General features: G+C 45.6%; 1 long non-coding RNA gene across 2 annotated transcripts; it reads left to right on the top strand.

Annotated features, from left to right (window-relative positions):
- Positions 1 to 488: 488 nt before the first annotated feature.
- LOC116283647 (uncharacterized) lies at positions 489 to 4,695 on the top strand. 2 transcript variants are annotated; one of them, XR_012060077.1, is made up of 5 exons: positions 489 to 615; positions 2,119 to 2,146; positions 2,268 to 2,372; positions 4,159 to 4,290; positions 4,527 to 4,695. It is a non-coding gene; the product is annotated as an uncharacterized lncRNA (long non-coding RNA). The 2 variants fall into 2 exon arrangements; XR_012060078.1 differs by lacking the exon at positions 2,119 to 2,146 and having other exon boundaries at positions 513 to 615.
- Positions 4,696 to 26,429: the final 21,734 nt, after the last annotated feature.

Raw genomic sequence — 26,429 nt, 5'->3', positions numbered from 1 at the left:
AGAAATAGAGAGAATGGTTTCCAAAGTGAGCACCTTCCCTCCCCGGTGCTTTCGGAGGCCAGGCACTTCATTCTCTTAATTATATGGACACGCACTCACAGACATAAATACGGGATGATATGCTTGTGTGTGTTTGTGTGTGTGTGTGTTTGCACCCCCGCATACATCTGCTTCCAGAATCCTGTAATTAGCACCCCGTAAAGGACAATTCTACACATTGGAAACCACCAGCCTAGATCCTGGGTGACTGACAAGCCAGAAAACTTAATTTCCCTCTTTGTAGGAGAGCTCTTTTAAGCTACTGTTTGATCGCCTCAGCAGATTAGGTGAGCTCTGAACTGCTTTGGAGAAATTTGTTCCTTTTGCCCGATGCCCTCCCCTCCCCTCGCTGCCTCCCCACCCCTTCGGTGATAAGGCATCTGTAAACACTCTGAAGCTCTTTCGCCCGCCTTCTTGGGTCCGCCGCTTTGAAGCAGAACTGCAGGAAGACCTCCGTATGAGATGAAAATGTTTTGCGGGCTGATAGAGGAGCTGGGATCCAGCTGAAATCCACTCGGTGACAGAGATTAGAGGACCTGCGATGTGGCGTTCGGAGGGAAGGCTGAGTCGAAAAATGTGAGGTTTATATTCAATCAAAATGAACCCAAACCCCAGTCGCCCCGCCCCCACCCCCATCCCACCGCTGAGGGGAGGTGGGGAGACGCCCAGCCAGACACCCGGAGGGCAGCCACCTTCAAAGTCAAAAAGTCCTTCAGTCTCGCGGGGCTTTTCCCTCTGCATGGTGGTTCTTAAACTTCACCAGGCGTGCAAATCGCCAAGCTTGGTCAAGGCAGATTCTGAGATGACAGTGAAGCAGAGGTTTATTTGCAAAGTCTAAGGTGGGACTCAGTGACCCCAAGTTTTAGTAAGACCCCAGGGGCTTCTAAAGCAGGTGCTGACCAGACTCTTGAAACCACTGACAACGGTGAAAGCCACGTATGCGGGGCTGTGGTCTGCACTAGAGCTGGTGGTGAAAATATTGAGCTCGTGGGGTGAGGGGCTGACAAACAGCCACAGCCTCTGGTCCTTGGAGTGCCACCTGCTGCCCCGTCGCCCTACGCTCCCCCAGAACTTCCCGGACTGCCCCACATCGCAGGCACCTGAAGCTGCTACAAGGCCTGGTCTGCACTGACTGGCCAGAGTCTTGTCAGTTGCTGTGCATCTTTACTGTCCTCATCTGCAGGGGAACTGTCTGGCGGGATCCTACCCAGCCTGCGGTGCAAGGTGCCCGTTTCTCTTGGCGAACCGCATTGGGGGCACCATTAACCACTCTCTCCTGCTTGCAGTATCTTCTTCTGCCCCTTTCTTAACTTTCCTCTTGTTTACTCCTTGCCTTTGTGGCGCCCTTCCTTCGTTCGGCCTCTCCATGATGGTTCCCTACTCCCGTCCAGCCCTAAGTGATGACTTAAGTACCATCTATACGTCAATGGTTGCGACCATATTGACCTCCCTTCTCTCACTCTTGCCCCTTGCAATCCATTCTCTACCTGTTGACCAGGTGGTCTCACTGAGAGATAATCAGATCATGTCACTATCTGGCTTAAAGTTCTCCGGTGGCTTCCTCTTGTAAGAACAAGACCCAAACTGCTTCCCGTGGTGTACAAAGCACCTGCAGCGCTAATATTCCGACATCACTTCGCACTACTCTCCCTCTGGGCCACCGCTGCCCAGCCTCTCCGGCCTTCTTTCCCATCCTCAAAACATCCTCAAGCTCATTCCAGCCTCAGGGCCTTTGCACTAGCTGGGCTGTGGGCCTGGAACGCTACTACCCTGTGGCTGGTTTCTTCTTGTCAGATCTCAGTTCAAACAGACCTTTTCTGACTTTGCAAACCAACGTAGCTACCCAGCCACTTTCTATCGCCCTGTTTTAATTCTCTGCACAGTGTTTACCACTAGCGGACATTTTAATTGTTCACTTGTTCACTCAGTTCTTTACTGCCTGTCTGCACAACTCCCTGTAATGAAGAAGTTAGCCCCAGAGTGCTGTGCTTTGGGAATTTATATCTGCTTTTTTTTTTTCTTTTAAGTAGATTGACTCTTCTGTTTTTATTGAACACTGTCACTTTTTGCTGTCCTCAGGACTCCCATCTCTGCCAGCCACCCCGCTGTGAGTATATCCTGAACCAGGAAGGCAGTAGGCACACTCATTAGAATTGGGAACAAAGTGTAAGTTATAATTCTGAGCAAGACTGAGACCCTCTTATCCTGAAAAGATGTCTTTGGTTTAGCACGACGGTTCCTAGCTGCTGCTGTGGACTAATTGCATCAGAATTACCTGGGGAACATCCGAATGATACGGACACTGCAACTGCCTCCCTGGAGGACCTGTTTCGGTAGGTGTGGAGTTGGGGGTGGGGTTTCTGAGAATCTCTATTTGTCAAAAAGGACCCCAGCTGTCCTCACCCTGTGCAAGCTTGGGAGCCACTCGCTTAGTGCATTGGCATGGAGACACCCAGTACAGACCTGCAGGGAGTGACCATCACTGCCTGCTTCTGGGACAGGGCTTCTCAGCCTCATCACTGTTGGTGTTTGGGATGGCTGCTCTCTGCCGTGAGAGGCTGGCCCGTGCATCCTAAGAGATTTAGCAGTATCCCTGTTCTACACCCTCTGGACGCCGTAGCTCGTCTCTTCCAGCTGTGACAGCCAAAAGTGCCTCCAGACACTGCTTAATCTTCCCTGGAGGGCAAAGTCGCCCCTGGTTCAGACCCACCGCCCCAGGGTTTCAGCTGTGTTCCAGAAAGCCGAAAAGAGACCTCTACAGTCAAAGGTCTAGACAATTCCGTTACCCAAAAGATACAACAACCTATGTGACTGCTCAGAAAGCCAACTTTTGTTATGCTAAACAATTGCCTAAACCTTTAAATGCATATGTGCTCGAGCTACTTGTGTACGTGGAAATCAAGAACAGCTTTTAGCTAATCAAAAAGAGATATTCTGGTCCAAGCGTGTTTGAAGACTGCCATGTTTTAAAACTCGACATGACTTAAAACAGAATCCTATAAGTTTCCTTTGCTAAAATACTTTCAGGATATATTAGGTATAACAATAGTTTGCTACATGAAAATGGCTTTGAAAATCTTAAAAGTGTTTTAAAAGAAAAAAGACTTTTTTTTTTTGCAAAGCATTAAATTGGATGTGAATATGACAGATTTCAAAGACCGTCAAAATAACAAATTTACATCATAAATGCATCGGCTTTCTCTTTAAAGGCTTTTCCACCACTCAGGACGGCATTTAATGGTGAGCAGGTTCAAAATGTCGCCAACTCCCACTGGTACAAAAGGGAGGCGATCCCTGCTAGAGTCTCTGGGCTTCAGATAATGTCCCGGCCTCTTTTCAAGTCAGTAAACTGCATTCCTGTCAAATTGCAGATAAATGAAAGCGACGGCACCATTGTTTCCCCCCACATCTTGCTAAGAAAGATATCTCCCAATATTTCGGGAGGACCAGTACGCCAAAAAAATAAACTTGAAATAAATCCACCCTGCCGTGACTTTACCGGATCAAAGACAACGGAGTTTCCACAGAAGCACTTTTCTGAAGTTTGCAGCTCTTTAGTTCCGATAGCGGCTCATTAAGAGGTTTCTAATGCATTTGATTGTTTCAAAGTTAGCCATCTAAATTTTTAATCATGTGTGGGTGCAAGATAGTCCTAGGGTGGTACCCAAACACAGCAAAGCCTTTCTGTTCTAAAGAGTCATGTCAATATAATATTTTCCTGAATAATCAGCAGGTAGGCTTGGGGAGGGGGTGGCTTCAAACAGCGCCGTTCTTTGATGGAGGGGTGGACAGGTTTCTGAAGTTGCCTTTTGAAAGAGAAATAAGTCTGAGTGTTTTGAAATCTGGGTTCCTTTCTTTTTTGAGGGAGTGAGGCTGCCCCTCTCTCTTTTCTCCTCTTTCTTCTTTTCTTTTCGTGGAGGCGGAACTGCTATTCATCATAAAGAGGAAAATAGGGCTTAGCCGGGAGCCCAGCCTCTCCAACTGGAGTCTCTTGGACCAGAAGCGCACTCCCTTGCTCAGCACGCTTGGCTTTACTTTCTTCCAATACTAACCACGGGTCAGTTTTTGTTGTTCCTTCCTGCCTCTTTGGGAATAAGTTTTGTTTTTTTTTTCCTCAAGAGCCTGTTGTTTGATGGAGAACACGGAAGGGCACGGAGGTGGCTACACATAGCTCTGTAGGACTCGCGGGGTGTCAGGGGGTCAGCGCCTTCGTGATGACAGAAGTGAGAGCTGCACTCACTATGGGCGAAGGTGAAGGAGAGGAGGGGGTTGGGAGAGACCTTGCTGCTGCCATTCTGTAGATGATAAGGCACAGCTCACCTGGGTCGGAAAGATCTCGGGGAGCCTCGAGATAGCTCTTAATCTGCTCCTTATTTAGTGAGCATTTACTCTGTGCCCGCCTCTGCTCTCAGCTTTATTTGGACTATCACATTTCATCGTCACAACAACTCCCCGGTGGCGAGTTTTTCAATCATCCTGTTTTACAGGCGAAGAAGCTGAGACACAGAGCCAGAATGTGAACCTTGGCTGTCAGGCTCCAGCACCCACGCCAGATGCGGGTTCCTGACAGTGCTATCTACAAGAGCAAAAACTTGGAAACAACCCAGATAGCCCCCAAATGGGATATTGCTTAAATCATTTGTAGCAGATCCATATCAGTGAATGCTCCGTCATGAACATGTCACAACCATTAGAGGTGACACGTGAAATGGTAGAACAGAATTTAAGACAAGAAGGCAACTTAGAAATATATGTATATGTAAATGTATATATATATATATATATATATATATATATATATATATATAAAAGATTTCATATGCTAGTAAATAAAAATCACCATTCAGAGAGAGAGAAGGGTATTGAGGCTGCATTTGTAGACTCAGGACACCATGGCAAAGTACTGTAAGACTAGGTGGCTGAAACGAGAGAAATTCATTTTCTCACGGTTCTGGGGGCTGGGAAGTCTAAGATCAAGGCACTAGCTGATAACCTTTCTGGTGAGGGCTCTCTTGCTGGCTTGCAGACAGCCTCCTTCTCCTGTGTCCTCACATGGCCTTCCCTCCAGGGTGTTCATGGCGGTGTGGGCACTGGGGTAGGGGTGAGTGTGGGGAGGGCGTCTTTTTCTTCCTATAAGGCTACCAGTTGGATTAGGACCAGCCCTTATGACTTATGACTTCAATTAACCTTAATTGCCTCCTAGGAGCCCCATCTTCAAATAAATCACATTGTGGGTTAGGGCTTCAATATATGAAGTTATTAAATTGGGGTGGGTGCAAAATTCAGTCCACGGTAGAAACCAAAATGTTAAGAGTGATTATATGCAAGTGATGATGATAGAAGTGATTTTTAGTTCTTTTATTTTGAACATTTTTTCAAATAATAAACATAATTTACTTGGTGTAATATTAAAAAGAAAAGTTTATCAATATCAGATTTTTGGTCCAAGGTGATTTTAATCCATTCTGTACAGACGAGTCCCAAAAGCCTCACTTCTAGCAAACCGGTCGGCCCCATCTACCCGTGTCTGGGGTGATTTTATGGTGACAGGCAGCCCATCTCTCTCTGCCCTGGAGCAGACTGAGAAGGATCCAGATCGGAGCATCTTCTGTGGTTGGCTCCCCCAGCAAACTCTGCGTGTGGCTGGCACTGCCGGCCCAGGCAGAACCTGGCAGGAGCTGCAGGTGGCCAGGACCTTGGTAGATGATGTCCTTTCTGCAGCCCTGTTACTTACAAGCATAACCAAATCATATTAGGTAAGTGGTAACTTGAGAAACAAAGGCCAGACCAAATGTTTGGGGCTTTGTTCAGAAGGACGCCAATGAATCCACAGCGTGAATGTCTGGGAGGAGAAATTCACCAGACTGGAACAGCTTGGGTTTGGGGGCCAAACCGCGAGGTGTGATTACCACATGGGAGGTTCCAGATGGGGAGACTCCCCCTTGCCGCTCCGTCTCCACCACTCTTGCGCCGAGCAGTCGAGGGTAGCACTAGCCTGCCAACCTAGCAAAGTATCGGGGACACGATCTAGGTTTCCACGCCTGTAAAAGTGTTTCTTCCCCCAAAGTTAAGTTTCTTTCTGATGTCAGTCCTGCAGACTTGAGCTAATTCGCGCACAAATGAGCAGGAAGCATGAACGCTAACTCAGATATGTGCCATTCATTGCTACCACAGGGCATAGGGTGACCTAAGTTGAGAGACTGATACCCCAGCCCTCGTCTGCCAGTGACGGCAGGTGTGACTTCTGGCAGGTTGTTGGACTCAGCTTTTAAGTGGGAATAAAAATATGGTCCCTGCCTACTTGATGGGATGATTTAGAATGCAGTATCTCTTTGCTTACCACGTACTCCCTGCGGCTTGTGTGCTGCCTGGCCACAGGATGAAGTTGGGGGGAAAGAATTCTGCGATCTGGACGTTAAAATCACTTGGGTAGCAGAACAGACACAAACCCTCACAGCCCAGCCAGGAGGTCATTAAGCTGGCTGCACATGGGAGCAGATAAGCACCCACTGATGCTTCTGGGGGGAAGGTAGGGGTTCAGAAGACCTCTTACCTCTTAAATACTTAGCACCCACTGAGCGCTCAACAGATATATTCTGAGTGACTGAATCAAGAAAACTATAAACCATTATCTGTGAGAGTGGTTCTCAAAGTACCAGGAATCTTATGCTTTGTGGCAGAGACTGACTAGCTGCTTACTAACTCTTTTCTCCCTGGGCTTGAAGCTAAACTACATTTCCCAGACCCTTTTGTAGGTGGGGCTGATGCAGAAGCAATGACCATTGAGACAACTGGGAAGCCAGGTGTTGAAGATGGCACAGCTGTAAGATGGAAAGAGACTGGATCTCTGAATCAGAAGGAAGCCTGTCCCCAACTAGGGGGCCATCTGGGGGCTTATTTAGCATCTTGTACATCTTGGGGCTTATTCAGCATCTGGTACTATCTGAACTAGTATGCAGTCTCCAGTATAATTCCTATCACCCATCTGAGAGGCTCCTAAAGGCTGAATGATGCTGGGGAGAGAGTCCAAGTGCCCAGTTCCGGAGTCTTGAACACGATTCCACAGCAATGGCCTTGACAGAAAGAAGCTTCCAGAGAGTTGGAAGCTGGTAAAGATGCAGTCTGACTACGCAATCTCAAAGGGTCCTGATGAGGAAGCAAAGAGTGGGGGGAGTCAGAAGAGACTAGCTACACAGGGGGTGTCAGGAGAGCTGAAGTTCTAAAAGGACATATACAAAAGATGGAAAGACATTTACAAGGACAAAGACCCAAGTGGTCCAGAGTCATAAAAGAAGGTCTCCCAGCTGAGACTTAGGAAAAATACTTATGGTGACTGTATGAGTTAAGGTGAACTTTGAAACCAACAAAGCACAACATCTCAGTGGCGGGACATCATTCAGGCTAGTTTCTCATTCACGTGAAAAGCTTAACGAGGGAGTCTGGATAGGCAGGTGATTTTTCACACGGTGATGCAGGGATCTGTGCCCCTTCACCCTGCGTCTGCACCCCCTGCCAGGGTCCCAGAGCCCTGAGCTATGAGCCGTGAGCCAGTGGAGGTGGGAAAAGTAGGGGTGAAGAAGATCACTCCTATCCTAAGCTCTTTAGGCCAGAAGTGACATTCACCACTTCTTCCACATTCCATTGGAAAGAATTAGTCACATAGCATCACCTAGATACAAAGGGAGATGAAAGTACAGTGTTGATGGGCGACTCACTGTCTCTACAACAATATAAAAGGGTTTTCTTTTTTTGAGTGACATAACAAGAAGATGATCAAAGAAGGAGTAGACCCGTTACTCAATCTTATGGTACCATGCTTACAACATGAAGGGAAATGAATTTCCTCACCTCTTGTTTCTCTGTCTGGATTTCTCTGTCTGGGAAGAGAATAATCAGACTGAATAGAGTAAAATGGACATTGGTGAAAGAAAGGAAAGAATTGAAGCCCCCAAAATAGTTACTGACTCCACGTGGCCTGGATGGTTCTCCTCTAGAGATCACAAGAGGATTCGTGAAAATGGTGACAAATTAGGCACCACGGAGAACCATAAAAGTACCTGAAAACTAAATGTGGGCAAAATGTACTCCTGGTTGTCATGAAGGAGAGACTGTCTTGGTGCAGGCTTGCTTTGTGGCTGGATTACCAATTCCAGGTTAAGTTCTAAAGAGTACTAAAAACAATGTTTTAAAAGACAGTTTACATGCACTTAGGAAGGAAAATAGTAACAGTTAAAAGTTAGAAGTCTCCCAAGACCAAGGAGGGCCAAGCTAACCTCAACTACATCTCCCACGGTCTTAATCTGGTAAATTAAGGAGGTTCAGGAAACTTGAAAACTGAGTTTTATAAAGCATTTGGCACGATCTCTCATAAAATCCGAAGGAAACTCTGTGGCCTGGGAGATGATCCAGTTAGATGGATTTATAACCTAGTTGACAGATCACACTGAAAGGGTGATGATGATTGGGGAGTCGGGGCTGCCAGCTCACTGCCTTTGGGAGTGAGAGAGGTGTCATTAAAGAGTAGGACCGGGCAGGATGCTTGATAGTAGAAAGTGATGGGGACAGAGACAAATGGAAGCCCTGTCTTGCCTTATGGCTGAAGTGATCACTATACACATCCAGGTGGGACATGCAGTCTATGAGCCACACAACCACACACGGCTGCTTTGGGCCGTACCAGCTGGTTGTTGTCATGTTGGACTGTGGACCTAGTGTTGAGATATAGTCACTCTTTCAGGAGAAGCTGGAATCCAGATGTTGGCCATTGAGTCAAAATTAAAAAAAGAAAAGAAAAGAAAAATGCCACGCAGGCCAAAGAAAACACACCTGGACCATCACTGTGTGAACCTAACCCTAAGAAAAATTTCTAGTAGCACAGGGTTTATGTCACTGGTCCGGTTCTATACAACATTTTTATCAATGACTTGGACTAAGCTCTAGTAAGCACGTGGACCAAATGGGCTGTTGATCCAAAGCCAGAGGGACAGTTGGGTGACCGACTTGGGGTTCCGAATAACCTCAACAGACAAGCACAGAGCCTGAACAGCACAAGAAGGAACTCTTGGGTAGACAAATACAAGGTCATACACTTCGGTCCAAAAATATCAGCCAGACAAGTACAGAATGGCTTAACAAGAGCACATGTTACTGAAAAAAAAAAATGCTGCAGAGTTTCAGTTGCTTGCAAATCAATGTGAGGCAACTGTGTGATGTGGTTGCCAAAAAGCAAAGGCAATCTTAGCCGGCATCAAAGGCGGCAAATCCTGCTGCGCTCAGGCCAACCACATCTGGAGCCCCACCTTCGGTTCCGGGAAACACTTGAGGAAGAACCTGGAGAAACTGGAGCACGTTTGGAGGGCGTCATCCCAGAGGGTGAAAGGATTAGGAACTATTCAGATGAAGACCAGCTAGAGGTGTCAGGGCTCCCTCACTTAGGGAAGGGAAGCCTCAAAGATACAGGAATGCTGGGTTCTGACATTTTGGGGGTGAGTCATATGGCCGGGGAATTAAACTTGCTCCTTTTGTGTAGACGAATGCCAAGGGGGAAAGGGGACGGAGAACAAGAGCTCAATTCAATATTCAAACACCTTTCAAACCCATCTCTGGTGAGGGAAAGGACTGTCCAGAAGGAAATTAGCCACCCCCTCCATCCCTAAAGATGGAACTGTGAAAGGCAAGGACAGCAGGGGTTTAGGAGAAATCTGAGTGTCAGGGTCATTACCAGCCATTGTCTCAGAAGGATAAATCTTGGTACCTGGCATTGGTTGGTGGTTGAAGATGCACCTATCAGTCCTACAGGGAGACGTGGGGACTGAGTGTTAAGGTGAATTTTTAGTAACGGTTCTGAGAATGCTGGGTCTTCCCCAGCTGGGTACTTTGTATCACCAACTGAACCACAAAGTCTAGAACAAGGTTAACTTGAATTCTTAAGCCAGAACGCTTGTAGGAAATCAATCCACGACCAGGAGACATATCTATGCTATACTGTGAAGCGAAAAAGGAAAGCAGCATATGAAACAGCAAGCACCCTTGAACAACTACATTATGTCATATTTATTTAGTATTTCATATTAATACGTGTTATACAGTTGAATGTATACATTGATCAATAATAAACACCTTCCCATGTAAACTTAGGTGTAAACACATTGAGGGAGAGACGAGGTCACACGTAAAATGCTAACACTTCTCCTCTTTGGGTGAGGCACCATGCGTAATTTTCTATTTAATTTTTTAATGTTCCGTATTATCCAAATGTCTACATTGAACACGTGGGTATGGCTTATAATTAGAAAAAAACGAAAATTCTTTTTTCAAAAGGGAGGAAAGAGGGCGCACTTGGCTTGGGGCTGACTCCTCCAGCTTGGGGCGAGATCATGCAGTGGGGACTGGACAGGAGACCGGGCAGACGGGCCCTGGGGGATCTCCTGGAGCCTCTGGGGAAGCTTCCAGAGGGAGCTCAGGCCTGGCCAGGCTCCCACCAGCGTGGGGAGCGGCGAGCAGGCCCAAGGGCCACCATCTGGGCTGGAAGGTCAGCATCTTTTCCTTGCAACACAGCAGGAGTGGGATGAAGGAGTCTCTGGGAGAGCAGGAATAAAGAGCAGGGACCAGAAAGTAGGTCGTCAGGAAATGGAGGAAATAAACAAAGGGTTCCTGTGAAGGGGAGGCTCGCTTTGATCCTGGGGTGGGAATGGGAAGGACTGACTCTGGGAAGAGTGGCGGGGTTTCCGAGACACCCTCAGCCCACCTCAGACTGACACAGAGTCTTAGAACAGCACAGAAGGACAGGGGACAGGGCTCGGGAGTCAACCTACCAGTACCTCCTAACCCCACTTCCCCACCGGACACACCACTGCTCCGGGCAGCGGGGGGGCTCCTGCAGCTCTGCTCCTACTGCCCATGGCTGGCCACGCGAGGCTCCTAATGGGGCCCCTGACACCCCACCCCAGTGCTGACCCCTCTGCCCAGACCCTTCTCTCTCTTTTAAGAGTTTGTTCAGCTCTCCAGTATCCAGAGCGTAATTACGTATGTGACATTTCTTCCTTTCTTTCTTCCTTCTTCTCTTTCTTCCTTCCTCCCTTCCTCCCTTTCTTTCTTTCTCTCTCTCTCTCATTAATTTTTAAAAATTGTGGTAAAATACAAATAACATCACATTTAGCATCTGTGCAGCCCTGTACAGTTCAGGGGTCTTAAGTATATTCACATTGTTTTTCAACCATCACCAACATCTAGCTCCAAAACTTCTGCAAAACTAAAAGTCAGTCCCCATTTAACTCCCCCTTCTCCTCTCCCCTCAGCCTCTGGCAGCCACCATTCTACTTCCTATCTCTATGATTTTCTGATTTCCACCTATCCCCTGAGCTCAGGTCGGCCTGACTTTGCTTGGTGTTCAGAGCAGCTTGCCCTGGGGAGTCCAGGTCACTCTGACATCATGGCATTTCCCCCAGGCCGGGCAGAGCTGCAAGCAGGGGCGAATCACTGCTCACAGTTAAATGTCCTGCTCGGGTGTATATCATGCCCAGAGATGCATTATTTTAATTTGTACCCAAATCTCCCTTCCCCCAGCACAGCTTGTGCGAGCTAATTTTATGTGTCAACTTGGCTGGGCAAGGAGATGCCCAGATAGCTGGTCACATGTTATTTCTAGTTGTGTCTCTGAGGGTGTTTCTGGAAGAGATTAGCATCTGAATCTGACTAAGTAAAGGAGATCACCCTCACCAAGGTGGGTGGGCATCGCCTAATCTGCAGAGGGGCCTGACAGAACATAAAGGAGGAGGAAGGGCAAATTCTTTTACTCTCTCTTGGAGCTGGGACATCCATCTTCTCCTGCCCCCAGACGCTGGCACTCCTGGTTCTTTGGCCTTCAGACTCTGATCACACACCAGTGGCCCCCTGATTCTCAAGTCCTTTGGATTTGAATTGCATTTCATCGCCAGCTTTCCTGTTCTCCAGCTTGCAGATGGCAGGTTGTGGGACGTCTCGGTCTCCATAACTGTGTGAGCTAATTCTTATAAATCTATCTATCTATCTATCTATCTATCTATCTATCTATCTATCTATCCTATTGCCTTTGTTTCTCTGGAGATCTCTGACTAATACACACCTATACCCCAAAGATGCACCCATTCGATCCAGGAGGCTGGCAACATGTTGGCTTTAAATGCATAGCATTGCGACTGTTTTTAAAAAAGAAATCCAGAAGACAGAAGCCAAAAAGCCTGCCCTTGTCTATCACTACTCTTCAGAGCTGGATTGACAAATAACAAAATTGAGAATAATAAGCCTTCCAAGTCTCTTTTTCCTTCTGAGACTCACTAAACACAAACATCTGGGTGATTCTGTGGACCTGCAGAGTAGAATTCCCCTGGACTTGGGGTAGTGGAAAGAGAAGGGGCTTTGAAATCAAACAGACCTGGGTCCCAATTCCCTGCTCAGCCACAAACCAGCTTGTGACTGTGGGCAAGGCTGTGCGCCTCCCCGAGCCACCGTGTCCTCCTCTGTCAAAAGGGATGGTGATGTTTACGTCTCAGTGTTGTTGGGAGGATCCAAGGAGCTACCAGCTGTCAAGCACAGAGCTGGGTACGGTGTAGGCACTCATCACTGGCAACGTCTATTGGAAATCCATCAACATGATTCTAGTCTGAACTCAGGTTGATTCATTTCTGGGTCTCCATTGCTTTGTCCATTAAATGGGAGAGAAAGAGTCTGCCCTCCAGCCATACTGACCTCTTATTAGTTCCTTGTGTGTGTATTGCTCCCTCATTGTGAGGACTCTGTGCTTATTGCTCACGTGAGTTAGGATTGGATTCAGCTGTATAGTGAGCAAACCCGAAGTAACAGTGAGTTAATGAGACAGGAGTTTATTTCTCTCCTGTGAAAGTCCAGGTAGATGGTCCAAAGCTTGTTTGGTAGCTTTAAGACAACCAAGGCTCCTTCTCTCTTACTTTTCTGCCACCCTTATTGTCCCACAGTAGAACACAGCTTCTCTCTTGTGGCTAACATGGGGGCTCAACTTCAGCAATCAAGTCCACATCCAGCCAGCAGAAAGTTGATATGACGGAGCGAAAGGCACATCTTCTCCCTTAAAGACACTTCTTGGGAATTTGCACACAGCACTTCCACCTAGATCTTACCGGGCAGAACTTAGTCACGTGGCCTCACCCAACTGCAGATGAGGCTGGGAAATACAGTGTTCGCCAAGGACAGACATGCACACAACCACAACTTCCTAAAACTTTAGAAAAGCAGAAATTTGTTAAATACCTTCTTTAACTGAAGGAGAAGCAGTATAGATACACGGATGTGGGGAAACAGTCTCCAGTACTGTTTCTTTTTCCCTTCCCCTCCGCGTCCTGGCACACTCCTACCCACTCACCAGGCGGAGGATTACTTCTATAAGGAAGAATTGCATCCTTCTCCTAGAAGCTTATTCATCTCCTTTAGAACACTTGTTTTAGGTTGTAATTATACATTTTAGTGTGATTGATTCCTCTCTCCCCCTTAGAGTGGAAACATGATGGGAACAAGAATACTGCCTAATTTTATGTATCATTGCATCCCCAGTGCCTAATTTAAAATATAGCATGTAGCAAACACTCAGTGAATAATTGCTGAGTTAAATAATGATGAGTTCTAAGAACCCTACCAGCTCTCACTTTCTGTGTACCTATGAAGTTTCTCACATTAGTTCTAGAGGGGCTTGCCCAATGCCTCTACATCAGTACTTGAATGTCTCCTTCACAGGAACACAAAACCTATTACATGGTTCACATCTCACCCTCAAGGCTTATCATAAACTCCAGTAATCAAGACAGTGCAACACACCAGAAATTGACATGGCATTGTAAACTGACTATTAAAAAATAGATAAACAAAAAAACCAAAACCAAAACCAAAACCAAACAAACATGAGAGTGTGATAGCGATGTAAGGGAAGACAAATAGATCGATGGGACAGAACAGGGAGTCCAGAAGTAGACCCATGCATATCCAAACAACTGGTTCTGGGCGAAGATACAAGGACAATTCAGTGACGAAAGAATCATCTTTTCAACAAATGGTACTGAACACTTAGATATTAGTATGCAAAACAAAAACAAAAAACCTTTTTGCCTCCCAATACCGTGTAAAAGAAATGAATGCAAATTGGATTATTAACCTAAATATAAAACCTAAACCTAATACAGGGGCAATTTTTTGTGACCTCAGGTTAAGCACATGTTTCTTAGAAATGACACCAAAATCACAGCCCATAAAAACAAATTGTTAAGTTGGATGTCATCAAAATTATACACTTCTGCTTTTCAAAAGATACTGTTAATGAAAAGACAAGCCAGGGAGGTGCAGAGAGAGGGGATTGGATAAAGGCAGTCCAAAGGTACAAACTTCCAGGTATAAGACAAACAAGTTCTAGGGGTGTAATGTACAACATGATAAATATAATTAACACTGCCATATGTTATATATGAAAGTTGCTGAGAGAGTAAATTCTAAGGGTTCTTATCACAAGAAAGCTACTTTTTTCTATTTCTTTAATTTTGCATCTATAGGAGATGGTGTATATTCATTCATTTGTGTCAACTATTTCATCATGATTATATAAGGCAAATCATGCTGTACATCTTAAACTTACACAGTGCTGTATGTCAATTTTATCTCGGGAAAACTGGGGGAAAAATAGAAAAGCCACAGAATGGGAAAAATAATGATTCAGCATATATTTGGTAAGTTCAGAATATGTAAATAACTCTCAAAATGCAATAATAAGATAACAAACAAAAATAGGCAAAATATTTGAAAAGACATTTCATCAAAAAAGATACATGGATGGATGACAAATAAGCACATTAAAAAAATTCTCAGCATCAGTGGATAAAAGGGAAATGCAAATGAAAAGCATGAGATACCAGTATTAATTTTTTAAAATGGCTAAAATTTAAAAAGACGAACCCTGCCAAGTATTGGTAAGGATGTGAAGGAGGTGGAACTCTTGTATGTTGCTGGCAGAAATGTAGAATGTTAAGATGGTACAGCTATTTCTCAAGGTACAACTTGGCAAATAGTTTGCATTTTCTTAAAGAATTAAGTGGATACTTACTGTATGATCCAGCCATTTCACTCCTGGGTACTTGCTAAAGAGAAATGACAGTATATGTCCTTTGAGAGTTTTGCATGAATGGTTATAACAGCTTTGTAACAGCCTAAAGCTGGAAACAACATAAATGTCCAGCAGCTGTGAGATTCCACACAATGGAATACTACTCAGCAATAAAAAGGAATAAACTATTGATACATGCTAAACATACTTGAAAACCAGAATAATTAACCCTGAGTTAAAGAATCCAGATGGAAAAAAAGAGTGCTCTATGATTTCATGTGTCTAAAATTCCAGGAAATGCAAACTAATATATAGTGACAGAAAACAGATCAGCTCTTCCTGAGGTCAGGCAGGGATGGGAATAAAGAGGAGGAAATACTAAAATATTAAGGGGTTTGATAAAACTTTTGAAGGTGATGGATATGTTCATTGTCTTAATTGTAGTGATGATGTCACAGGTGTATACATATGTCAAAACTTACCAAATTGTACACTTTAAATATTTGCAATCTGTGGTATGTCAATTAGACTTCACTAAGGTCTTAGAAAGACTTTAATTATAATAAAAATATAAGAATTACTATAGACAGTAAAAAAAATAAATTACATTAAAGAATAATAATATTTACCAGGGTGGAAAAGGAGCGGCAAGGGATTAATTGGGAGTTTGAGATTTGCAGATACTAACTACTATATACAAAATAGATACACAAGTTTCTACTGTATAACACAGGGAACTATATTCAATATCTTGTAGTAACCCATAATGAAAAAGAATATATGTATGTATATGTATGACTGAAGCATTACGCTGTACACTAGAAATTGACACAACATTGTAAACTGACTCTCCTTCAATAAAAAAATGAAAGAAAGAAAGAAAAGATTAAGTAGTGAGCTTTACTTGGCGTAAAGATTATTCTAGAAATACGTTCTTCTTTTTTTTTTTCCAGTTCAAGGAAACAACTTTATTCCTCGTGTTTATAATGTTAGTGTCTGAAGACTGGCCCTTGCATAATACAATTACAATAACAATTGTAAGAAATAGAAATACGTTTCTAAGTAACATTAGAAAAACTGGGTTTGTGATTCGACACATTAGGAGGTTAAAACACCAGCAGTAGAGTTGAGCAAAACATCAGATAAACCCAGACTGAGGGACACTGTACAAAGCGCATGACCAACATGCCTGGAAACTGTCAAGGTCACCAAAAACAAGGGAAGTCTGAGACACTGTCACAGACAAGGGGAGACTAGGGACACATGATGGCTAAAAGCGGTGTGGGATCCTGGAGGGGACCTTGGAACAGAAACTGGACATTTGGGAAAAATTAGTGAAATCTGAATAAAGCCTGCAGTTTCGTCAACGTACCCTCGCTGTTTCCTTCCATGTGACAAAGTACGTGGTTATGGAAGAAGTGAACAACAGAGGAGATGGAGGGTGGGGTGCACAGGGCCCCTCTGTACGATCTTTGCAACTTTGCTGTAAACCTAAAACTATTCTAAAATTAAAAACTGTCTTTGGAAAAAAAAGTCCCACCCTTGTGGACTTTCATTCTGGGGGCGGGGCCAACCAACAATAAACCTTAAATAAGTAAGTTTGGTGGTCTGTTTGAAGGAAACAAATACCCTGAAGAAAAGAGTGGGGTCTGGGAGGGAGGAGCTGGCTAGGGAGGCTGTCACCAGGCTCCATCCTGAATTGAGTGGAAGTGGATAAAGGAGCCGCCGAGGGCGGGTGTGGAGCAGGGGCTTGGTAAGAAGTGGCCATCCTTCCCTCTCACACAGGTAAGCACGCAGCAGCCCCACCTGGCAAGTACTTTTGTTGGGGTGACATTCAAACGAGTTGCATCATTTAAAGTATGACTAATGGGATCAAAGAGGAACAATTCTACAGCTCTCTGGGTGTCCAGAGGAAGTCAGATTAAAATATTTGCACACAGATAACCCACAAAAGGAGAAAGTAGAATTTAGTAGCCCACCGAAGACCTACGGGCCGCCTGTCCCATTAAAAAGAGGGGAAGCAGGCTTATAAGGGCCCTTTCTATGAGCTCAGAAGCCCAAGATTTGAGAGGATCTGTTTTAACATTCTGGTTTTCGTTGATAAATAATTACAAGGGAGAAAAAAAAGAGTAGCAGCTCCTTAAGGAGGCCCTGTGACCTGCAGGCTGAATGTCATCCTCCTCAGAATAAACCTGCAAAGGAGATTGTTTTATACCCATTACACAGGTAAAGAAACTGAGGCTCGGAGTGCTTACGGAATTCGCCCCAAGTCACAGAACTTAGCATTAGTGCCACCTATACCTTCCCTGTGGTTCTTTGACATCGGGAATCAGAGTACAAGGCAACGTCAGTCCATGTGTTCTGTTCTCAGTAGCTACAGAGGCCCGGCGCCCCACACTCCCTTGAAATAGGTTGGCGGGGCGCCCCCACCCCACCCTGCCTCAGCACATGCCAAAGAACCAAAAAGGCTCCATTCATGTGGTCCCACAGGAAGCCGGTGTTGAAAGCAAACACACACAGAGCTGATGATGGTGACTCACAACTTCTAACCCTCCTTGTAACCAGTTGCATAAACTTTTCCAACGTATTGAAGTCTTGGAGAAATAGTGTTTCATGGGAAGATATCAAGGAAAATGTTCCAGGAACCAACCAGCAGGACCTACGCCGAGTTCTCAGCCCCCTTTTGAGGTTTTTCTTTCTTTCCCTCAGCAATTCCTTTCAAAAAAGAAAAAAAAATTTTTTTTTTCCCCTCACCATTGACCTTGTTAGAGTTGCTAGTACTTTTTCCCCTTACACTGTCGCACTTCTGTAAATGTTTTTGTTCTTCCGTCGACTTCCTGCACTCTTTGAGCTTGGCTGTGATGTCTGTTCAGCGGGGCCTTTCTGATCCAGTTGCCCCTTGTCTGTAACATCCTCTCCCCAGGTATCAAAAATGAGGGCAGTGGGGCCTGGAGGGCCCCTCATTAGAGGGAGGCGGCTCCGCTCTCTCCCCAGTCACAAGCAGAGAGGGCAGCAACGACTCCACGAATGACCAGTATTGAAGAGAAATCTCGGGGGGTGAGAGAGAGGCACAGACGGGCAGAGTCAGAAGCAGAAGGTTAAAAAAGACAAGAAAAGCAAAAAAAAACCCAACCCACGAAAGCCTTCTTTCTGCCTGCCTAAGTGACTCCCTCTCAGGACCTGAGGCTTTCCAGAAAAACGTCCTGGGAAGGACAGACCATTTCTCGCTGCAAAATCTTCCCCCTGAGGGCCACACCTCAAGTAACGTCGGGTGTGCGTTCCCGGTGTTGTTGGCCAAAGTCAACTGTTGGCTCTGGAGATGAGGGATGCCTTTTATCTTGGTGAACTCTGCCACGGGCATCATTAGGGAGGTTGGTGGCCAGCTCTGACAGGAGCGGAGTCCAGAAACTTCCCTGGGATCCCTGTGACTCAGCCTCCCTGGAGGGAGGAGGATGGCAGACAGGGACCCTGGAGAGCAGCCAGCGGTGGGCAGTGGGCGGGGCCGGGGTGGTGCAGAGTCCGCAGCGGCGGGAGCTGGGGGGTCCGCGGGGGCGTTGGCTCTCTGCGAGCTCACGGAGGCTGGCCCGGTACAAGGGGCTTTGCTTATTCTGGGTGTTGGAAGTAGGGTTGGCCTTGGGCATCAGAAGTCCTGGCTTTGAGCCCGGCTGACCCAGTGTGACCTTGAGCAAGCTGTCTCAACTCTCTGGGTTTTATTTCCTTTTCTCTAAAATGGTGATGATTTCTTGTCTTCATTCAGCCGTGAGTGCGTGTTTTCTTGAGCACCTACTACGTGCTGGCTGCTGGAAATAGAAAGATATCACGATGATGAGATGCCTGTGGGCAAAGACCGCTGAGTCTATTGGGGAAGACAGACACGTGAACCAGTAATTAAAACCCAGGGTAAGGAGTACAGTGAGAGAGGTCCGTACAGGGTGAAGGAATAACATGGGGGAGGTCATGATTGTTTCTTTCTAGAAAAGTCATTAAAGCTGGCTCGAGGCTTTGGAAGATAACTTCCGAGTTTGATAGGCAGATGGGAGAGAAAGAGACAATGGCAATATAGACAGAAGAATGCTGTCTATAGGTGATGGATGCCGTAGTCCACATTTGAATAATCTCAGTGGAAATTGGACTGAGGTGATGCCATGCTGCTAAGGTTCCCAAGAACTTTGTTGAAGCAAATGAAAATTCTCTCTAGATGAAGATAACCATGCGAACAGGGAAAAAAAAAAGAAAGTTTGTGTAACTCTATTACAACAAGGTAGATTTTAAGGGGAAAAGAGCATTATTAGAGACAAAAAGGTTGAAAAAGCTAAAAGTTTCAATTCACAACCAAATTATGTAATAATTCTAAATGTTCATGCAACAAACAAGATAACTTCAAAATACACAAAGCAATAATTTTTGGAACTACAAGGGAAAACAGGTAAACTCATAGCCATAAAAGGAGATTTTCATATGTCTTGAAGTTACAATAAAACAAATAATCAGCAAGAATATAGTAGATTTGTTAAAGATGATAAAAAAAAGAATATAGTAGATCTGAGCAACATGTGTAGCAAATTTGACTCAATGGATACACATGAAATGTTGGAATCAACAATTGCAAGTACACTTTTTTCAAGCATTCATGAAAAAAGGGATTTAAAAATGACTATATGCTGGGTCATAAAACAAATTTCAATAATTTTCAAGCTATTAAAATCATACATAATAAATCTCTGACTACAATGCAATTAAGCTAGAAATCAATAACAAAACAATAAATAGAAAATCCCCATTTGTTTATAAATTAAACAAAATATACTTCTAAATAATCCATAGGTAAAAGAATAAATCACAATGGAGATAATAAAATGTTTTTAACTGAATGATAATGAAATAGAAATTTTATATGATGCAGCTAAAGTGATGGTTGGAGGGAGCTACTTTTTTTTTTCTTTTCTAATTTTCATACATTAGAAAAAAAGAAAGCCTGAAAATCCATGATCTAAGTATCAAACTTAAAAAGTTAGACAAAAGAACAGTAAATTAAACCCCCTCAAAGGAGAAGGTAACAAGAAATAAAGCTATTTGCAGAAATGAATGAAATAGGAAACAAACATAAAAGATTCAATAAAGCCAAAAGATGATTCTTTAAAATGACTAATAAAATTGATAATTCCCTTATAAAATTAATCAAGTAAAAAAGAGAAGGCAAACAACCAGTATCAGGAATTAAATTTAAAGGAAGACGTCACTACAAATCCTAAAGGCATTCAATTTTTAACAAAAGAAGAGAGTACAATTTTATGCCAATAAATTTAAATGCAACTTAAAGAATGGGAGCAAATATTTGCAAATCATATATCTGATCAGGGTTAATATTCAGAATATAGATAGAGCCCCTACAACTCAACAACAAAAGAAAATAAAAGTAACTCAATTTAAAAATGGGCAAAGGCCTTGAATAGACATTTCTGCAAAGAAGATAAAATAAACAGCCAACAAGTATATGAAAAGATGCTCAGTATCAATAATTGTTAAAGAAATGCAAATCAAAGCCACAGTGAGATTTCACCTCATACTCTTTAGGATGACTACTATGAAAAAAAGCAGAAAATCGCAAGTGTTGGAGAAGATGTGGAAAAATTGGAGCCCTTATGTACTGTTGGTGGAAATGTAAAAGGGGGCATTGCTATAGAAGACAGTATGGTGAGATCTCAAAAAAAAAAAAAAAATTACCATATGATCCATCAATCCCATTCTGGGCATACATATCCAAAAGAATTCAAAGCATCATCTCAAAGAGATATTTGCACTCTCCTGTTCATTTCAGAATTATTTACGATAGTCTAGATATGGAAACAATCTGTGTCCATCAATGGATGAATGGATAAACAAAATGTGGTAGATACATACACTGGAATATTATTCAGCCTTAAAAAAGAAGAAAATCTTGTCCTAAGCTACAACCAGGAAGACTTTTGAGGACATCATGATAAGTGGAATAAATCAGTCACAAAAAAACAAATACTGTATGATTCCACTCATATGAGGTATCTAAAGTAGTCAGACTCATAGAAACAGAAAGTAGAATGGTGGTTGGCAGGAGCTGCAGGGAAGAGAAATGGAGAGATGGTGTAGAGTTTCAGTTTTGCAAGATGAAAAAGTTCTAAAGATCTGTTGCACAATATGAATATAGTTAACACCACTGTACAGTACAATTAAAGACGGTTAAGACAGTAAATTTATGTTACGTGTTTTTACCACAATTTAACACATCAATTCCAGGTAGATTTTGATCTAATATAAAAGTTACAACACAGGGGAACCTCTTCATGATCTCAGAGTAAACAAAGATTTCTCCAGAGAAACGTAGCATGTCCAGGAGTTGATCCTACAGACTTGAAGCAGAATTTCTTCTCAGGAAAAACCTCAGTTCTGCTCTCAAGGCCTTTCAACTGATTGAGTGAGAATCACCCAGATCACAAAGGATAATCTGCTTTACTTCAAGTCAGCTGATTTTAGGTGTTAGCCACAGCTATAAAACCGCTTTACAGTAACACCTAGATTAGTGTCTGACTGAATAACTGGGGGCTATCCTTGTCTTAGCCCACTGGGGCTGCTACAGCAAAACACCACAGACCGGATGGCTTATAAACAACAAACATTTATTTTGCACAGCTGTAGAGGCTGGGGAGTCCAAGATCAGGGTGCCAGCACGGTCCAGTTCTGGTGACGGCCTTCTTCCAGGTTATAGACTGCCAGCTTCTCACATGGTGGAATGGGCAGGTAAGTTCTCTAGGGCCTCTTTTAAAAGGGCACTGACCCCGTTCATGAGGACTCCACCCTCATGAACTAATCACCTTTCCAAAAGTCTCTCCTTTTAATATCATCACCTTGGGGGTTAGGGTTTCAACATATGAATTTTGGGAGGACACAAACTTTCAGACTATAGCAACCGTGTTTTAAAGTTTAGGTTTTACTATTATCCAGGTGTGGCAAGGCCAACAGATCAGGAGATGGTTACCATTGAAAAGGCAGTTGTGTATCATGCATTATCCCAAGAGAAGGGAGGGTGGAAGGGCCACACAGAGAAGTACCAGGGTCAGTCAGGAGGCAGAGAGAGCAGCGGGAAAGCACGGGTAGCAGTCTTTATTGTGGTTTCCACAAGAAGGAGCACGTGAGGCAGGGTGAGCAGGTTTTGGATTGGCTAGTGGACATAATTCCAGCGGGCTCTGTAGTACAGGGGCTGTCCCTCGTGGTCTGATAGCTGGCCCTGGGGTGATGAGGGCAGGGAAGAGGGGGCCTGAGTGTGGGTTCAAAAGAGGTGTTGTGGGTTCAGGCTCTGTATTCGTTGGTTGGGATATGAAAGGCGTGCTTGCGGGTGGGTCTTCTGCTATCTCTAGAAATTGGCAAAGCTTGGCAGGGGCAATCCCTCCACGGGCAGCAAGGTCCCAAGATGTTGAGGCGTCGGAATAAAGCAAATAAAAAGGCACGATTCATACACAGAGCCAGCCAAGTTGACACCTAAAACCAACCATGACAATAGATGGTTAGGAAAATGATTAGGTAAACAAAATGGTAACAACGATCCTCTCTCGGGGGTCAGTGAGATTGTGGGTGATTTGATTTAGTATCGTTTTCTTTTCTATGATTTCTAAATTCTCTACAGAAGCGTGAATTACTTTTCTTTTCCACGTGGTGGGGAGGGGACTAGATTAAAAACCTCTTTTATATTATACGCATTTTTGTTGAAGTAGAGTTGATTTACAATGTTGTATTCGTTTCTGGTGTACAGCATAGTGATTCAGTTATATATATAGACATATGTTCTTTTTCATTATAGGTTATTACATTTATATTATATTTTATAGCTAAGTCACTAACTAGCTAAGCCCTCTGCCCTGTGTTCTTCTGCTGCTGTCTGGGCTGGTGACAGGCAACATGGGCCTCTCGCCTTCCAGCCTTCACTGTCTCGTCTGTCCCCAAGGGCACAGGGTTATGCCAACATCTCCCCCTCCTTCCCAGGCTGCTCCAAGGAGGCAAGAGTCCCCTGCAGGGTAGCAGGGCATTTCTTCTGAGGAGCCCACGTGGAAACCTGGGCTGTGGGGGGACTCTGTGTGTGTGTGTGTGTGTGTGTGTGTGTGTGTGGTGTGTGTGTGTGTGTGTGTGTGTTGGGGGCAGGGACTGGAGGAGAAAGGCAGCAGGAAGCACAGTGACCCCGGCTGTGCTGTCCTGGGTGGACAGGCCACCACGCTCAGGAGCCACAGAAATGAGGTTTAACTGCCAGTTCTGCTCCAGGATTCTCAAGTGTGTGACCCGCAGAGATGAGGTCTGCCTGGCTGACTGGGGAGGGGTCTCCACCACCATGGAGCCCTTCGGCCAGGGGAGAGGAGTTTGGAATTGGGTGGGCTGCATTTTGATTGTCGCACGTCAGGGGAGGACTCTGGCCTTTGGGTCAAGGGTACTGAATATCTCGCACAGAGCAGGCTTGTCCGGTCCAATAGGCCGGAGAGGCTGAGGCCTAGAGCCCCCAGCCTTTAAGTGTCCTCACTGGATGCTCCGCCCTGGGCCCTGCCTTGGGAACTGCAAACCACGGCAGTGACAAGATGCTCATGCAGACCCAGTCTTCAGTGAGCTCCCCGGCCTCCATTAGCTTCTCCAGGTCCAAGCACATACCTGGGGAGTCACACACGGGCAGAGCCAGGCTTGCGTCTCCTTTCACCCTTCCAGTCCCCATCTCTCCAGAGCCAGGAGGACATGAAGAGGGTGAGGGTTGGCCCCAAGGCAGGAGAGGGCTGGGTGGGGGGCAGGAAAACAGGGCTTTCCTTCAAAGGGGACGTCCCTCCCCTCTGTGCTGATAAGGCCCTTCCTGAAGGGAATCACCCCCAAAGTGATAAAGCCTCTCCAAAGGGGGGCGGGCCCCCAGTTCCTCTCCATCTTTGAAGCCGACCCCCCAGTGCTGCGAGGCCTTCGCAGGACGCCCCAGCCCCTCGGTGGGGAAGTCTTTGAAGTGTCTAGCGCAGCTGAGCTTCTGAGCGGCTGAACATCCCGCGTCAGACACTGGGGCGGGGGTGAGGGTGGGCTGGGGAGGGGGGACGGAAGGGGGAGGCCCTCAGGTAGGCGAGGGGAAGAGGCAAGACTGCCAGCTCCTGGTCTGAGCTTGAGCAGGAGCCAAAAATGAGTAAGGGGGCCAGAAAACCCTGCCGGGCTGAATGCCGCCACAGCTGATCCCCAAGACCCTGGGGAGCTCCCCTGCCTCTTCTGACCCTGTCCCTCCCTCCATCAGGGGCAGGGACTCACCCCACGGCCCCCTGTCCCCAACACAGAAGCCAGGCCTGGACTGGGCACTCCACATCCTCTCTCTTGTGAATGAGAAAACCGCTGAAGGGATCCGGCCCCTTCACCCCGAGGGTAGGCCAGCGGCCCCAGGCCTGTGGAGTCAGGACCCACATCCTGACAAGGTCCCCCAGTGATTCGGGGGCACGATCATGTTGGCAGAGCACTGTTCCCCTGGAATCAATAACCAGTAACTGCCTTGCCTCTCTTTGGAAAAAATACATAATCTCCCTTTGGAAAAAATATATGATCTCCCTCTGGAAAAAATATGTAATCCCCCTCTGGAATAACACTGCAGTGGGGGAAGGGAGAGTCAAAGGTGGCCTTTACGGGCGCAGGACAAACACTGTCTGTTTTACAAAACGCCTCAATCCTCATAACTGCTGCTGAGAGTTGATATTATGGGTGTGGCCATTTTGGAGACAAGGAAATTCATCTGGGCTTGTGCAGGCGAAGGTTTACAGAGGCACGATGAGGCTAGAGGACTTCGTAAAGTGATGCAGGTGTAGGACTGTGCTCTGGCCTCCGCGAAGCTCAGCATGCCGCCTTCACACCTGCATGACTCTTTCACCCGCCCGACCCCGCGGAAGGACGCTGGACAGGCTGGGGAGTCGGGAATCCTGAAGTCGACCTCAGTTCTGTTCGGGCTTGGCTGTGTGACCTTGGTCAGGTTGCTCAACCTCTCTGGAGGGGGGTTGGACCACATGATCTCAAAGAATATGTTCTGCTCTGAAATGAAGACTTCACCAGAGAACATTCTCTTGGTATAGTTTAGAAGGCGACTCCACTTATGGCAACGCTTTGTACATCCACCCATAACAGGAAAATGGGGCACTTACTTTATGGCAATGGGGGACAGACTCAAGTTTCGAGCATCATTAACAGCGAGGTGACAGGCACTAAATGCTCAAAGCAAGGTCAGGAGGAAGCCTGTTCCTGGAGGAAAGACGGTTCTGCAGGTAACTACAGGCTTCAGTGCATGCCCTCTGGCAATTAACTACAAAATAAACATCCCAGGTGGGAGGGACGCCTCCCCTGGCTCACCTATCCTCTCCCTCCTGCCTCTGTGGCTTTTGTCTCTGTGTCCTGTTTTTAAGATGTAAATTAATAGACTTTATCCTTTAGAGCAGTTTTAGATTTACCAAAAAAGAAAAAAAAAGAGTGGAAACTACAAAGAATTCTCATATTACTCTCCCTCCCTGAGTAAGTCTCCCTTACTGTTAATACTTCACATGAGTGTGGTGCATTTGCTACACTTGACAAGCCAATACCAGTACGCTATAATTAACTAAAATCCAGAGCTTACATCAGAGTTCGCTCCGGGTGTTATGCATTGTCGAGGTGTGAACAAACCTGTAGTGACATGTGTCCACCATTATAGCATCAGACAGAAGAGTTCCACAGCCTTAAAAATCCGGGGTGCTCCACCTATTCATGCATCCCCCCCCCACAATCCGTGGCGACCCCAGATCTTTCTAGTGTCTCCATACTTCCGCCTTTTCCAGAATGTCACAGAGTTGGAATCAAACAGTATGCAGCTTTTCTAGACCGGCTTCTTCCACTCAGCAATCGGCATTTACGTTTCCTCCACGCCTTTTCGGGGTTTGCTAAGATCCTTTGTTTTTAGCGCTGACCCTATGACTTGATGTGGGGCAGGAAATGCTGCAGTTTGGGCCAGGATCTTCACGGGAGGCTGGCAGCTCAGTTTCTGAAGGGCCGCCCACGGTCAGAGTCTGCCTATCCACCGAGTGTGCCAAGGAGTAAGGAACAGGGACAGAAGAAAGAGGGGCCAGGCTCTTGCTAAAGCCCATCCAGCATGGGTGGGCGTAGCCCCCTTTAGACGGGCTCTGGCCTCCTCAGATACGTGGCTCCCCTCCCTGCCAGTAACACAAGGCATCACCTGAGTAGGGGATGCTGGGTGGTGACAAGGTGACGCCTCGCCACTTTACTCCACAGCCTGCCCAACTCC

This window comes from Vicugna pacos, chromosome 16 (assembly GCF_048564905.1).
Source record: "Vicugna pacos chromosome 16, VicPac4, whole genome shotgun sequence".
Taxonomy (NCBI): Eukaryota; Metazoa; Chordata; class Mammalia; order Artiodactyla; family Camelidae; genus Vicugna; species Vicugna pacos.
Note: the sequence above shows the minus strand (reverse complement) of the source record. Positions and strands in the feature narration are given on the sequence as shown.